Genomic DNA, 16,884 nt, shown 5'->3' on the forward strand with positions numbered 1-16,884 from the left:
CCCTGGGAGAGGCAGCAGGGTGGCTCCTATTATTCCACAGGCTGATGGGTGCCAGGTGCCAAGTGCCTTGGGAATGGTGAAGTGCTGGCATTTACCATCCGTCCATGCATGTATCATTGACTATTCATTTATTCACAACACTCATTGAGCACTCATATGTGCCAAGTAATGTGCTAGGACTAGAGAGACTCAGCCACAGTCCTTCTCTTAAGGAGCTCACTGTCCCTGAGGCGAGAAGGCAGATTAGACATCACTTCCTTGTAGGTGAGGACAGCCTGGTAAATCAGGAAATGATAGCCATCAGAGAGACTATGGGGGTGAATCTTACTCCCCACCCTACCCCCATTTAAGGCAGAGGCTCAGGATCTCAGCATCTGCCTGTTCTGTCTCATCTGACCTGGGGTTAGGGCAGTCTTTCCGAAACCTGGGCCCAGGAGCCACCCACACTATGGCCTCTTTAGCCCTACAGAGTAATTAGTTAAAATTTATTCCACCAGCAAATATTTAGGAAACATCCACTGCATACTAGGACCAGTGCTAAAAAAAAATGAACAAAACCAAATACAGTCCCTACCCTCGCAGAGCTGGGAGTCTGGTGGGAAAGTAAGAGAGTGCAATCAAGCTTAAATGATGAATACATGTTTATAAAATTGAAATAAGGCAAGGAATACGGTCCTATAAGGACTTGTAAAAGGGAATCTAGGCTTCAGGGAAAGCTGAAGGAAGGAAGATATGTCTAAGTTAAGAGCTGAAGGTTGAAGAAGTGTTAGCTAGCAGAGAAGGCAAAGGAGAGCATTTCTAGCAGAGGACAGCTTGTGCAAAGGCCCTGTGGCTGGTGCTGAGAGTGAGAGAGAGTGCTGACAGGGGTCAGTGGAGCCAGACCACTGACAGACTTGGGCAGGAATGACTAAAATGTGAACCCAGCTAAAACTACAGGGTCCAGATCAGGGAACTCAGAGCCCATCAGAATGAGGTGGGCCCAGAAACTCCAGGTCCTGAGTTAGGGGCTTTTTTCTCTACCCATGCGCTCAAATGGACCCACATCATTTATGATTTGAAAAGGGCTGAAAGGATCTTAATACCAAGGACTGATCTCTCCCTCCATTCTCCAGGGGCATCAACTTTCTCAACCAGTAGCACTACCCACCCCAGGTGACAGTTTTTCAAGAAGTGGTCCATAAATAGCTACATCAGAATCATCTCAGGAGCTTACATAGAATACAAACTCCTGGGGCCCTCGAATGCCTACTCATTCAGAACTTCTGGGGATTAGACCAGGGCAATATGAATTTTTAGGACTCCTAAGTGATCCTGATGTGGGAGTGAATAAGGATTCTTGGGGACCACACTTTGACAACAATCCTCCTGGCAATCCAACCCACCCTGACCTGCCTTTGACTCATTTAATCAAACAAGCTTTAGTAAGCACCCACTATGTGCCAGCCCTGTGGCAGATGATAGGGAAATAGGAACGGACAAGACTCTGGTCACAGCCCTCTAAATGACTAAAGTGTGGTAGGAAAAGGAAGGTATATAGGCTCGGCGCCATGGCTCAAGTGGCTAAGGCGCCAGCCACATACACCTGAGCTGGTGGGTTTGAATCCAGCCTGGGCCCACCAAACAACAATGATGGTCGCAACCAAAACAAAAATAGCCAGGTGTTGTGGTGGGCACCTGTGGTCCCAGCTACTTGGGAGGTGGAGGCAGGAGAATTGCTTAAGCCCAGGAGTTGGAGGTTGCTGTGAGCTGTGATGCCAAGGCACTCTACCCAGGGCAACAGCTTGAGGCTCTGTCTCAAAAAAAAAAAAAAAAAAATGAAAGAAATAAAGAAAAAGAAAAAGGAAAGTATATAAACAAATAATTTCAACTCATGGATTAAGATTACTGAACATCCCCGTAATTCTAGCACTCTGGGAGGCTGAGGCAAGGTGGATTGCCTGAGTTCACGAGTTTGAGACCAGCCCGAGCCGGAGCCAGAGTAAGATCTCATCTCAAAAAAATAGCCAGGGCATGGGCAGAGCCTGTGCCTTGGTAAGTGGGGTGCTGGCCCCATATACTGAGGGTGGCGGGTTCAAACCCAGCCCCTGCCAAACTGCAACAAAAAATAGCTGGGCGTTGCGGTGGGCACCTGTGGTCCCAGCTACTCGGGAGGCTGAAGCAAGAGAATCGCCTAAGCCCAAGAGCTGAAGGTTACTGTGAGCTGTGACACCACGGCACTCTACCAAGGGAGACAAAGTGAGACTCTCTCTCTAAAAAAAAAAAAAACAAAATAGCCGGGCATTGTGGCGGGGCCTGTACTCCCAGCTTCTTGTAAGGCTGAGGCAAGAGAATCATAAACCCAATATTTTGAGGCTGCTGTGAGCTGTGATGCCACGGCACTCTACCAAAGGCAACAAAGTGAGACTCTGTCTAAAATAAATAAATAAATAAATAAATAAATAAGAGTATTGAACAAGAAAGAGAAAAAAGGGAAGATAATCTACCCTCCCCTAGGGGTACATGGGACAGATAACATGTTTCTTTCCCTCACTTCTCCCCTCTTTAATAACTACCAACCTAAGCTCCACCTGCTTCTCCCCCTATAGATTCACCCAATTCCACATGTCCCTGAAGACCCATAAGGACACTCACTGCCGGGATCTACCAAGGTCTAGAGTGAAAATCTGGTCCTCAGCCAGGCATAGTGGCTCACGCCTGTAATCCTAACACTCTGGGAGGCTGAGGCAGGTGGTGAACTGCTTGAGCTCAAGGGTTTGAGACAAGCCTGAGCAAAAGTGAGACCCTGTCTCTACTAAAAATAGAAAAACTAGCCAGGTGTTGTGGCAGGCACTTATAGTCTCAGCTACTGGGGAGGCTGAGGCAAGAGAATTGTTTAAGCCCAAGAGTTGGAGGTTGCTGAACTATGATGCCACATCACTCTACCCAGGGCACAGAGTGAGATTCTGTCTCCAGAAAAAAAAAAAAAAAAGGGAAAAAGAAAAACTGATCCTTTTCCCATTCCTGTCCAGCCAAAAGGAGACCTTGCATGTCTCTTCAAACTGTTAGGCCTAGGCTAAAGTAGAAAAATACCAGTTAACTCCTGACAACTTCCTGGGCTGCAAGCCCTCAACAAAATGGAGTAAGTCTGGTTCACTCCTAAGATAGATGGGAAAGTGCTCACTAACTTTTTGCTTGACTAACTCCTGGGCCTGGGAAATTAACTGTCCCCAGACTGACCTTTAAACCATGCCATGTGGACAGAATACTGAAACAAAGATGTATGGAGGGAAAGTACTGAAACTAAGATGTATGGGAAAATATTAAAGCAAAGAATGTAGGACGTATGGCTAACTAACCGCAAAATTCTGCTTCTGTACAATGCTTACTTGCTGCCCCCTCCCAAAGGCACCTGGACAGCCTGTGTGCCAACCAGGATGCAGACCAAGCCTTAAAACCCTGACTCCTTAAGCACTCGGGGCTGCTCTCAGAAACTCCATGTTGGGACACTGAGGCTGTCGCCAGCTGGCTCTTCAATAAAGGGACTCTGCCATAAACTTGGCTTGTTTGGCAGTGTGGTCTTTGTGGAATTCCTGGGCACTACAAAACCTCACATCCTCCCATCCAAGGTAGGCCACCACCGAGGTGGTCCTCAGCCCAGCTGGCCCCTAGAAATTCTACCTGGAGTCCAGCAAGAGACTTGCCCAGCATACATCAAGTGACATGTGGCCTGGAAGCTGCAGCACACCTTGTATTGGGACAGAATTTGAGGCCTGGGTGGGAGCCCAGCAACTGTGACCTAGGGCTGGCAAATGAGGACGCATAGTCCTAAGCAGACCATGTGACACTGGACTTCTCAGCAGCTTTTTTTTTTTGGAGACAGAGTCTCACTTTGTCACCCTAAGTAGAGTGCTGTGGCATCATAATTCATAGCAACCTCAAACTCTTGGTCTCCAGTGATTCAGTTGCCTCAGCCTCCCAAGCATCTGGGATTACAAGCACCTGCCACGACACCCATCTACTTTTAGTGACGGGGGGTCTCGCTCTTGCTCAGGCTGATCTCGAACCTATGAGCTCAGGAATCTACCTCCCTCGGTCTTCCAGAGTGCTAGGATTATAGGCATGAGCCACCACGCCCAGCCCTATTTTTTTTAAATAATTAATTTTTTTAGTACAGTTTTCTTTTTTCTTTCTTCTTCTTCTTTTTTTTTTTTGAGAAGGGATCTTGCTATGTTGCGCAGGCTGGTGTCAAACTCCTGGACTTATGGAATTCACCCAGCTTAGCCTCCTAAGTAGCTGGGATCATGGGCAAGTGCCACCACACCTGGCTTTTTTAGTAAAGTGTTAATAGTTAACGGGATAACTGAGTAGACCGGAGAGAGTTCCACATGCCCACCCCACCCAGCTCAGGCTCAGTTCCCCCTACAATTAACCTCTCTCAGTCGGCAGCTCCCATAGCTCAGTGGGTAGGGCCCCGGCCACAGGCACCAGGTGGGTTCAAACCCAGCCCAGGCCTGCTAAAAAAACAAAACAATAGCTGGGCATTGTGGTTGGTGCCTGTAGTCCCAGCTACTTGGGAGGCTGAGGCAAGAGAATCGCATAAGCCCAAGAGTTTGAGGATGCTATGACGCCACGGTACTCTTCCGAAGGTGACATAGTGAGACTCTGCCCTAATTTAAAAAAAACAAAAACTCACTCAGTAGGGTGCCACATTTGTTACATGTAGTGAACCAATATGGATAGGTTACCACTGATTAGAGTCACTAGCTTCCATTATGGTTTACTCATTGTGTTGTGCTATTTACCAGGAGGGAGCAGTGTCCAGGTTAGAGGTCATTCCTGTCACTGCTCTGCTTTGCCTGGGCAGTGTCATTTACCTGCACCAAGGCTCAGGCCACTTGCCCTGACTAGCAGCTGAGAATTGTCCGTGGACAAAAACCTTCTCCCTGGGAGGAGCCTGTGGCTCAGTGGGTGGGGCACCAGCCCCATATACCGAGGGCAGCGGGTTCAAGCCCTGCCCAGGCCAAATTGCAACAAAAAAGTAGCTGGGCGTTGTGGCGGGCGCCTGTAGTCCCAGCTGCTCGGGAGGCTGAGACAAGAGAACCACCTAAGCCCAGGAGCTGGAGGTTGCTGTGAGCTGTGTGACAACACGGCACTCTACTGAGGGCGATAAAGTGAGACTCTGTCTCTACAAAAACAAACAAACAAACAAACAAAAAAACAAACAAAACAAAAGCCTTCTCCCTGCAGAAGGGCAGGAAGTAAGCCTTGGGGCTTGGATCTCCATGGGCAGAGCAACCCCTAAATTAATCAGGCAATGATTCCTAAGAATGGGAAGTTAAGATTCTCTTTCTAGAAGGGAGAAGGCGGAAGCTGTTCAGGACTCCTGCCAGGCAGCTGTAAAGCTAGAAAAACCATGTATATCTTCTGTTGGTTGACTGCTCATGTATTGTAGAGGACAATTTTTTTTCTTTTTTTTGAGATAGAGCCTCAAGCTATCACCCTGGGTAGAGAGCTGTGGTGTCACAGCTCACAGCAACCTCCCACTCTTGGGCTTAAGAGATCCTCTTGCCTCAATTTTTCTATTTTTAGTAGAGAAGGGGTCTCACTTTTGCTCAGGCTAGTCTTGAATTCATTAGCTCAAACTATATACCCACCTTGGCCTCCCAGAGTGCTAGGATTACAGGCGTGAACCGGGCCTGTAGGGGACAATTTCTGGGCAGAGAGTACTATGGCAGAAGGGGGCGAAAGTGGGTGCCCTGTAAACGGGAGAGTAGCCCAGACCCAGGGAGGGGCACTGCTGAAAGCTCGGGAGCCTTAAGCTCCCAAAGTGCTGAGACTACAGGTATGAACCACCCTGTCCAGCCCTTGGGAACTGGGGATCTTGAGGTCTCATCCAGGTGTGCTGCTGGCTGAGACTCTTTGGTGTCTCCTGTCACATCTCCTCAGCCTATCCCTGATTTCTGTTAAAGCTGCAGGATAATTCCTTAGGAATCTGTCTGCTGTCTGCTCAAGGACTTCTGTGTGGGTGGGAGTCCTAGTTCTTCAGGCCTGGAGGAGCAGAGAGGTGAATACCCCTGGCCACAGCCTTCAACCTTGTAGGATGGGAGCTCCACGTCTGCCCTTTTCTGGGAAGCATCTATTTCTTCTCAAAGGTCCTGGTGGATAAAGCCTTGTTGCCTGGGGTGCTGACCTCAATAACACACCCTACAAAGTTGGTTTCTCTCCCTCCCTGCCTTGCTCTCTGCACCTCCTCACTCCCAATTCCCTCCCCAAGATCCTTGTTCTCTGGGGAATCCAAATGAAGGCACAAGATTACTCCTTCTTTGGCCCCAGCTTTCCTGTCTATAAAGTTTCAGAACTGGATCAGTGATCTCAAGTAAAAAGGAATGTATCTAAATTACCTGGGGAATCTTCTCAAAGGCTGAGAAGTTGAATCCCCTAAACCAAGTGGTGCCCTCAGGTGCTGGGGTTTATCTTGCTGGGGCAGAAAACATCCCAGATTCGAGACTCTAAGCTCCTGTTGGCTCGCATGCCGTGCTAGCCCCATACTGACAACCCTAAAGAACTGATGAGATAGCTCCCCATGGCCACATATGACTTATTATTGAGGTCTCTGAATCCCTAGACCTGCGTACGTGTGACAGCTACCTCCCTCGGACTTGGACTTTTCACTTTCAAAATCCAGTAAATTCCTTCTTAAATTTTAGCCACTTTTAGGCCTGGCATGGTGGCTCACGCCTGTAATCCTAGCACCCTGAGGAGGCCATGGCGGGAGGATCCCTTGAGCTCAGCAGTTCAAGACCAACCTGAGCAAGAGTAAGACACCATCTCTTCTAAAAATAGAATAATTAACCAGGTGTTGTAGCAGGTGCCTGTAGTACAGCTACTTGGGAGGCTGAGGCAGGAGGATCACTTGAGCCCAGGACTTTGAGGTTGCTGACACCATGGCATTCTTCCTTAGGCAACAGAATGAGACTGTCTTAAAAAAAAAAAAAAAAAAAGATTGAAGCCATTTGGAATTGGGTTTATGTTGCTTATAACTGATGAATCCTGAATCTACCTATACTTCCTATAGTCAGTGGATAACCAGCGCCCTCAAAGCCTGACAGGCCACCTCCCACAGCCCCACACCTAGACTAGGAAGCAGCAAAGTGCAAATCTCAGACACTGTTCTGTTGTTGTCAGTAAGGTATTGAAAGGTGGGCGTTCTGCCTCATAAAAAGCATTTTCCTAGTCTCACAATGATCAGGAGTCCCATTTGGTTTAGAACTTAGTTTTCTACTCATTCACCACTGTTTTCAGACCAAATAGTGGCCTTCTAGAAAGTCTAGTTGGGAAATCAAGAGGATGATTTTCTAGGCAAAAAAAAACAGGGCAGCACCTGTGGCTCAGTGAGTAGGGCGCCGGCCCCATATACCAAGGGTGGTGGGTTCAAACCCAGCCCTGGCCAAACTGCAACAAAAAAATAGCCGGGCATTGTGGCAGGCGCCTGTAGTCCCAGCTACTCGGGAGGCTGAGGCAAGAGAATCGCTTAAACCCAGGAGTTGGAGGTTGCTGTGAGCTGTGATGCCATAGCACTCTACCGAGGGTGATAAAGTGAGACTCTGTCTCTACCGAAAAAAAAAGTTAAAAACAAATAAACAAACAAACAAAAAAACCCTAGGTCAATTGGCACATGTCTCATCTTCTTTAACTTCACAGCTTCTCTGATAGGTGGTGTGATAGAGAACCATGTAGCACCTTCTTCTGTAATAAGACAAACTCTGAGTACAGTGGCTCACTCCTGTAATCCTAGTTCTCTGGGAGGCCAAGGCCAGTGGATTGCTCGTGCTTGGGAGTTCAAGACCAGCCTGAGCAAGAGGGACACCCCATCTCTACTAAAAATAGAAAAAGTAGCCACTCGTATTGATGGGTACCTGTAGTCCTAGCTACTCAGGAGGCTGAGGCAAAAGGAACTCTTGAGCCCAAGAGTTTGACATTGCTGTGAGGTATGATGCCATGGCCCTCTGTCCAGGGTGACAGGGTGAGACTCTGTCTCAAAAAAAAAAAAAAAAAAAAACCTCTCATATGTTTAGCTGGCCATACTATGTGGAATAAAGACCATGTTTCTAAGGTTTTCTAGAAGTTGGTCTGGCCAAATGGTGAGGTTCTGGCTAACAGGTTTATTTTCATTTTGTTTTAGTTTTTTCAAACAGAGATAGGGGCTCGATGCCTTTGGCTGAAGCAGCTGAGGCACCAGCCACATACACCTGAGTTGGCGGGTTCGAATCCAGCCTGGGCCTGCCAAACAACAATGACAGCTGCAACCAAAAAATAGCCAGGCACTGTGGTGGGCGCCTGTAGTCCCAGCTACTTGGGAGACAGAGGCAGGAGAATCGCTTGAGCCCAGGAGTTGGAGGTTGCTGTGAGCTGTGTGATGCCATGGCACTCTACCAGGGCAACAGCTTGAGGTTCTGTCTCAAAAAAAAAAAAGAAAAGAAAAGAAATAGAGATAAGAGTCTCACTACATTGCCCACCCTGGTTTCAAACTCCTGGCCACAGGGATCATCCTGCTTTGGCCTCCCAAAGTACTGAATTAACAACCATGAGTCACTGCACCGGGCCACAGTAGGGTGTGAGAAGAGGTATTGTGTGCAACTTCAGGGAAGAATCCTCAAAGGGAAGGGACCTCTTCTCTTCTTTCTTCCTCTGGCTGGAATGCTGCCTGTGACGGCAGCATTTTAGGCCACATGGTCATCTTGAGCACCACAGAGCAAAAGGCCAGAAGGAGCCTGGAGCCTTGACAGCAGGAGGTTCCAAAGCAGCCACAGACTGGCTGTCTCTGAGAAAAAGAAACTCTGATCTCCTTTTTGGGGTTTCTTTGATACACATTAATCTAATTCTAAAAAAAATCCATTCTGTAGGTAAGGAAGCTGAAGTGCAAAGAAGTCAAGTGGCCCAAACGCTGGTAAATAACTGAGCCTGAAGCAGAGACTCAAAGCAGCCACCTCAGCATTACGGGTATGCCTGCTGCCCCTCCCCCCCACGCCCCCACCCCGTTCTGGGGGGAAAAGAGTAGGGTGCAGGCACTTTCTTCTGCTTTGGGATTTATCCCCAATCTGATCATCAGAGAGGACTTAAGCTCAATTTTACTTTTTCTACGGTATTTACCAACTGATCCCAAGAAACTAGGCCTGGAGTAGGGCAGGGTTGAGGTGGAAACAGGTGTCTCCTCCAAAGAGTTACAAGAGTTCTAGAAACTCATATCAATGCAATTTGCTCATAAACCAAGAAACCACCCAACTTTTCAAAAGCACAAACAAACTGATTTTCCTTCCTGCCACACCCCAAATGCCTGATGAGTGTGGGCGGAGTGATCACATCTTTTTCTTTCTTTCTTTTTTTTTTTGAGACAGAGTCTCATTATGTCACCCTCGGTAGAGTGCTTCGCTATCACAGCTCACAGCAACCTCAAACTCTTGGGCTTAAGTGATTCTCTTGCCTCAGCCTCCCAAGTAGATGGGGCTATAGGCGTCCGCCAAAACACTCAGCTATTCTTTTTCTATTCTTAAAGAAATTGCTTTTAAGAAAAAAAACTTTTTTAGGGCAGTGCCTGTGGCTCAAGGAGTAGGACGCTGGCCCCATATACCAAAGGTGGTGGGTTCAAACCCGGCCCTGGCCAAAAAAACTTTTTTAGTGTGAGGTAGGAAGCTTAAGGAGTTGGAGGAAAACCAGTAGTTCGAGTTGCTCTCAATTCAAAGAACTAAAGTAAATACTTAGATTGGGTATCGTAAAATCCAGGATTCTCAGGAGCCAGGTAGGACTGAAGCCAGATAGGAGCTGTGATGAGACAAAGCACAGCTTCACCTAAGGGTGCCCTCAGAGAGTTGGCCCCAGAGAATGTGGGGGCTAGATCTCCTAAGAGAAGTCAGGAACAAGGAATTTTAATTCTTTTTTTTTTTTTGGTTTTTTTTTTTGGCCGGGGCTGGGTTTGAACTCACCACCTCCGGCATATGGGACCGGCGCCCTACTCCTTGAGCCACAGGCGCTGCCTGGAATTTTAATTTTTTTAAAAAAGTCTCTTGACTTTTCAGCGTTGGCAACTAATGTGTTCACTGCTTTATCCCCAGTGCTGGGAACATAAATGGTGCTCAAATGAATGACCAAACGACTGTTTAAAATAATGCACATAGGGCGGCGCCTGTGGCTCAAAGCAGTAGGACGCCGGCCCCATATACCAGAGGTGGCAGGTTCAAGCCCAGCCCTGGCCAAAAAAAACCTGCAAAAACACGAAGAATTACTGCCAAATGCCACTCTAACAATAAAATACTGGAAACAAGATAAAATAATGCACATAATGATTTGATTAAAAAATAGGCAAATGACTTGAATAGACATCTTTCCAAAGATGATATATGAAGCATATGAAATGCAAATGAAAACCACATGAGGTACGATTGCATACCCACTAGGAAGGCAAAAAATAAAAAATAAAAAATAAATAACAAGTGTTGGCAAGCACGTGGAAAATTTTGGAGCCTTATACACTGCTGGTGAGGATGTAAAATGGTTCAGTCACTGGAAAACATTGTGGTGGTGGTTCTTCAAAAAGTGAAACATAGAATTACCAGATGACCCAGCAATTCCACCTCCTAATATATACCCCAAAGAACTGAAAACGAGTGTTTAAACAAAAATTTGTACATGAATGTTTACACAGCACTATTCACAATAGCCAAAAGGTAGAAACAACCCAAATGTCGGGCGGTGCCTGTGGCTCAGCGGGTAGGGCGCCAGCCCCATATACCGAGGGTGGTGGGTTCAAGCCCAGCCCCGGCCAAACTGCAACCAAAAAATAGCTGGCTGTTGTGGCGGGCGCCTGTAGTCCCAGCTACTCGGGAGGCTGAGGCAGGAGAATCGCTTAAGCCCAGGAGTTGGAGGTTGCTGTGAGCTATGTGATGCCACGGCACTCTACTGAGGGCTATAAAGTGAGACTCTGTCTCTACAAAAAAAAAAAAAAAAAAAAAACCCAAATGTCCAGCACCAGAGGAATGGATAAACAAAATGTGTTATGTCCTGGGTGGTGCCTGTGGCTCAAGGAGTAGGGCGCCCCATATACCAGAGATGGCGGGTTCAAACCCGGCCTCGCCAAAAAAAAAAAAAAAAAAAAAAGTGGTATGTCCATGCACATAGTGGAATACATTATTTGGCCATAGAGAGGAAAGAAGTACTGATGCATGCTAGGATATGGATGAACCTTGGAAACAATGTGTTAAATGAAAGGAGCCAGTAGCAAAAGACCATACGCTGTTACAGAGCTTTGAAACAGCTCCGCATCCATAGCTCAGCGAGTAGGGCGCTGGCTGCATACACCGAGGCTGGCGGGTTCGAGCCTGGCCTAGGCCTGCTAAACAACGACAACTGCAATCCAAAAATAGTTAGGGATTGTGGCGGGCACCTGTAGTCCCAGCTACTTGGGAGGCTGAGGCAAGAGAATTGCTTAAGCCCAAGAGTTTGAGCTTGCTGTGAGCTGTGACACCCCAGCACTCTATTAAGGGTAAAATAGTAGGGTGAAATAGTGAGACGTTGTCTCAAAAAAAAAAAAAAATGATTCCCAAATATACATAGCTTATGTAACAGTTGTCAGAATCAAAATGGAGTTACTTATGTAAACCTTAACAAAAAGAGCTGGGGGAGGCCATGAAGGGACGGTTCTCATACATGGTAACAAGAAATATCACTAAAAAAAAAAAAAGAAAGTAGAAAAAAAAACGGGCGGCACCTGTGGCTCAGCGGGTAGGGCGCCGGTCTGCCGGAGGTGGCGGGTTCAAACCCAGCCCCGGCCAAATTAAAAAAAAAAAGAGAACTATCACTAAACACTGCCAAAACCACCACCTTGCACAAGGGCCACAGTAACCTTACACAAAAAATACTTCTTGAAGACATTTGTTCAGTAACTGCCTGTCCAACATGGATCCTTCTAGCCATGCATAATTGTTTCAAAGCAATATATGCAGCCTGCCTCATTTTACCTTTATTTATTAATTTAACTTTCTTTCCTCTTTTTTTTTTTTTTTTTTTGTAGAGACAGAGCCTCACTTTATTGCCCTCAGTAGAGTGCTGTGGCATCACACAGCTCACAGCAACCTCCAGTTCCTGGGCCCAGGCAATTCTCTTGCCTCAGCCTCCCAAGTAGCTGGAACTACAGGAGCCTGCCACAATGAATGGCTTTTTTGTTGTTGTTGCAGTTCGGCCAGGGCTGGGTTCAAACCCGCCACCCTCGGCATATGGGGCCGGCACCCTACTCACTGAGCCACAGGTGCTGCCCTTAACTTTTTTATAGGGGTCTTTCTTTTTTTTCTGGGTCTTGCGCTGTCACCCAGTCTGGAGCCCAGTGGCACAATCATTGCTCATTGAAAGCTCAAACTCCTAGGCCTCAAGTGATCTTACCACTTCGGCCTCCCAAAGTACTAGGTGTGATCCATGCCCTACCTAAATACACACACATACACATAACACACACACACACAAAATTATGCCAAATGACACATTACTCAGAATGTATCTCCATCGTTAAGTAACACTTGACTGTATATATAAACCCAAGAGTTGTTTTTTTTTGTTTGTTTTTGAGACAGAGTCTCACTTTGTCACCCTGGGTAAAGTGCCTTGGCCTCTTAGCTCACAGCAACCTCAAACTCTTGGGCTCAAGTGATTCTCTTTCCTCAGCCTCCCAAGTAGCTGGGACTACGCGTGTCCGCCACAATGACGGGCTATTTTTAGAGATGGGATCTCTCTTTTGCTCAGGCTGGTCTCAAATCTGTGAGCTCAGACAATCAACCTCCCAAGTGCTGGGATTACACAAATGCTGGGATTGATTACACAAGTGAGCTACCACACTGGCTAAACCCAAGAGTTTGGCAGATACTTTGAGACCTTCCAGGGGTCCTCAAACTTTTTTTTTTGGAGTTTCGGCCGGGGCTGGGCTTGAACCCACCACCCCTGGTATATGGGACCGGTGCCCTACTCCTTGAGCCACAGGTGCCGCCCTGGTCCTCAAACTTTTTAAACAGGGGGCCAGTTCACTGTCCCTCAGACCATTGGAGGGCAGACTATAGTTTACAAAAAAAAAAAACAAAACTATGGGGTGGCACCTGTGGCTCAAGGAGTAGGGCGCCGGCCCTGTATACCGGAGGTGGTGGGTTCAAGCCCGGCCCCAGCCGAAAACTGCAAAAAAAGAAAAAAGAAAAGAATACACATACTTGCAAAGTTCCAATAAAGACAAAAAAGTTTATTAAAAAAAAAAAAACTATGAACAAATTCCTATGCACACTACACATATCTTATTTTGAAGTAAAAAAACAAAACAGAAACAAATATAATCAACACCGCCGCATGTGGCCTGCGGGCCCAGTTTGAGGACCCCTGCTAGGCTGTGGCAGGGCAACACTGCCTGGGTGCTTCTCTGAAGATTAAAAGTTCAGATGAGCAAGCACCACACCTGATAACCTTTGAGCTAATTTCCCAAGTCTCACCTACCAACTCCTGCTCCATCCTGTAGCCTGGAGGAAACTTAGTGTCCTCAGGGAGCTCTGCTGTGTTAGTCTATCCACCTACCTGAGACTCTCCTGCAGGAAGGCATGCCTCAAACTTCAGTTAGGCTTTACTGTCCACAGAGGCCTGCTTTCATGCTAATTGAGCAACTAGATTTTAATAACTAGAGTAAAAGTGAGACCCTGTCTCTACTAAAAATAGAAAAAACCTAGCTGGCATTGTGGCAGGCGCCTGTAGTCCCAGCTACTCAGGAGGCGGACGCAAGAGATCACTTGAGCCTAAGAGTTTGAGGTTCCCATGAGCTAAGATTCCACGGCACTCTACTAAGGGGAACAGAATTGGAACTCACTATGTGTTAAGGTACCTCCTCTATTGAGTATTGTTTTAAAATATCTTTCTATGGGGGGGGGGGTGCCTGTGGCTCAGTGGGTAAGGCGCCAGCCCCATATACTGAGGGTGGTGGGTTCAAACTCAGCCCCGGCCAAACTGCAACAAAAAAATAGCTGGGCATTGTGGCAGGGACCTGTAGCCCCAGCTACTCGGGAAGATGGGGGGCAAGAGAATCGCCTAAGCCCAGGAGTTGGAGGTTGCTGTGAGCTGTGATACCATAGCACTCTACTGAGGGTAATAAAGTGAGACTCTGTCTCAAAAAATTTTTTTTCCTATGGTAATAAATCACGTGATTTGTAAAATCCACTTTGACCATCTTATTATTATTATTATTATTTTTTTTTTTTTTGTAGAGACAGAGTTTCACTCATCACCCTCGGTAGAGTGCCGTGGCATCACATAGCTCACAGCAACCTCCAACATCTTATTATTTTTTTTAGAGATGGGGTCTCACTATGTTGCCCAGGCTATTCTCAAACTCTTGGGCTCAAGCCTCAGCCTCCAGAGTAGTTGGTATTATAGGCAAGAGCCACAGTGCTTGGCTTATCTCCTTATTTCAAACATACAAAACAGTATAATTCAGGCCAGGCGCAGTGGCTCATACCTATAATCCTAGCACTCTGGGAGGCTTAAGTGGGTGAATTGCGTGAGCTCAGGAGTTCGAGGCCAGCTTGAGTAAGACTGAGACCCCGTCTCTACTAAAAATAGAGAAAAACTAGCTGACATTGTGGTGGGTGCCTATAGTCCCAGCTACTCAGGAGGCTAAGGCAAGAGGATCGCTTGAACCCAAGAGTTTGAGGTTGCAGTGAGCTATTTGGCACTCTACCAAAGGTGACAGAATGAGATTCTGACTCAAAAAAAAAATTGTGTCATTTCCAATATTAAAACTACCCAAATGACCATCATTGAATTGATAAATGATTGATAAATTGCAAATTGTTATTTGCAATTTTATGCAGTAATGAGCACAAAGGAACTATGACTACGCCCAACAATCCAAATGAATCTCATAAAAAAAGTTAAATGAAAGAAGTCAGGGCAGCACCTGTGGCTCAGTGAGTAGGGCACTGGCCCCATATACCAAGGGTGGTGGGTTCAAAGCCAGCCCCGGCCATACTGCAACAGAAAAGTAGATGGGCGTTGTGGCAGGCGCCTGTAGGCCCAGCTGCTCGGGAGGCTGAGGCAAGAGAATCACCTAAGCCCATGAGCTGGAGGTTGCTGTGAGCTGTGATGCCTCAGTACTCTACCAAGGCATAGTGAGACTCTGTTTCTACAAAAAAAGAAAGAAAGAAAGAAAGAAGTCAGAAAAAAAGAAAAGAAGTCAGGTAGAAAAAGGTATACTATTTCTTTTTTTTTTTGGCTTTTGGCTGGGGCTGGGTTTGAACCCGCCACCTCCAGCATATAGGACCGGCGCCCTACTCCTTGAGCTACAGGCGCCGCCAAACAGATTCTGAATATTTTTCTCTCTCTCTTTTTTTTTTTTTTTGCAGTTTTTGGCCGGGGCTGGGTTTGAACCCACCACCTCTGGCATATGGGGCTGGCGCCCTACCCCTTTGAGCCACAGGCGCCGCCCTTAGGTATACTATTTCTATTTCTATGTACAAAACAGGTAAAATTAATCTATGCCGTTAGAAGTCAGGGGAGTGGCCAGCTGGTGGGGGCTAATGACTTTAAGGGTCGTGACAGACTTCTGGTTTCTGCTCATGTTCTGTGTCTTGATCTGAGTGCTGGTTAAATGGGCATGTTCCATTTATTAAAAATGTATCCAGCAGGGCAGCGCCTGTGGCTCAGTCAGTAAGGCGCAGGCCCCATATACCGAGGGTGGCGGGTTCAAACCCAGCCCCTGCTGAACTGCAACCAAAAAATAGCCGGGCGTTGTGGCAGGTGCCTGTAGTACCAGCTACTCGGGAGGCTGAGGCAAGAGAATCGCTTAAGCCCAGGAGTTGGAGGTTGCTGTGAGCTGTGTGATGCCATAGCACTCTACCAAGGGCCAAAAAGTGAAACTCTGTCTCTACAAAAAAAAAAAAAAAAAATGTATCCAGCAAGCGCTTAAAATACAAATACTTTCTGAAGCTATCATATACATCAATACAAAGTTTAAAAAAAAACCCTCCCATGGGGCGGCGCCTGTGGCTCAGCGGGTAGGGCGCCAGTCCCATATGCCGGAGGTGGCGGGTTCAAACCCAGCCCCGGCCAAATTAAAAAAAAAAAAAAAAAAAAAAAAAAACCCTCCTGGGGCTTAAACTAGTGTTAACATAGTCATAATTAATAAACTAAATTTAGCAACAGATTGTTGTATCTATTTTAACATTCTATCAGAAAAATTAAAGTATCACATAACACTTCCGTGCAAAACACATACATATGTAACAAATAATGCTGAGCAAACCAAGAAAACACATCTGTTTGTGATCTCTATTGTAGAAATTACTCAAGAAAAAAAATAATACCAATTTGTTATAGTGAGATTTTCCTTTCTGAGAATTTCCATAAATAATAAAGTAGTTTAGGCCAGGTACTGTGGCTCTCACTACAATCCTAGCGTTCTGGGAGGCCAAGGCAGGAAGATCGCTTGAGCTCAGAAGTTTGAGATCACCCTGAGCAAGAGTGAGACCCTGTCTCTATAATAAAAAAAAAAGTTACACTGTGATTAAGACTTGTATCTTCACCCTTGAAAAAGCCCACATTCTATCATAGTGATGTATGGTCAGACTTAACAGCCCCAATTGTTAAACACTTGGATTAAGTCAAAACCAGTTTTCTTGCAAAAGGACCCTGTACGCATTTATCAATTCTAGTACCTTAATAGCTACCCAACAAGTCATTAACATACAGAAACATGCATCATGAGAAGCAAGAAATATCACTCATTCTGGGCGGCGCCTATGGCTCAAAGGAGTAGGGTACCAGACCCATATACCAGAGGTGGTGGGTTCAAACCCAGCTCTGGCCAAAAAGTGAAAAAAAAGAAGAAAAAAAGAA

At 46.4% G+C, this 16,884-nt stretch overlaps 1 protein-coding gene across 2 annotated transcripts in view; it reads right to left on the reverse strand.

Annotated features, from left to right (window-relative positions):
* ACSF2 (acyl-CoA synthetase family member 2) overlaps positions 1 to 16,884 on the reverse strand; it is a 52,440-nt gene that overhangs the window by 14,069 nt on the left and 21,487 nt on the right. The window lies entirely within an intron of this gene.

The sequence above is a fragment of the Nycticebus coucang genome, chromosome 18 (genome assembly GCF_027406575.1).
Source record: "Nycticebus coucang isolate mNycCou1 chromosome 18, mNycCou1.pri, whole genome shotgun sequence".
Classification (NCBI taxonomy): Eukaryota; Metazoa; Chordata; class Mammalia; order Primates; family Lorisidae; genus Nycticebus; species Nycticebus coucang.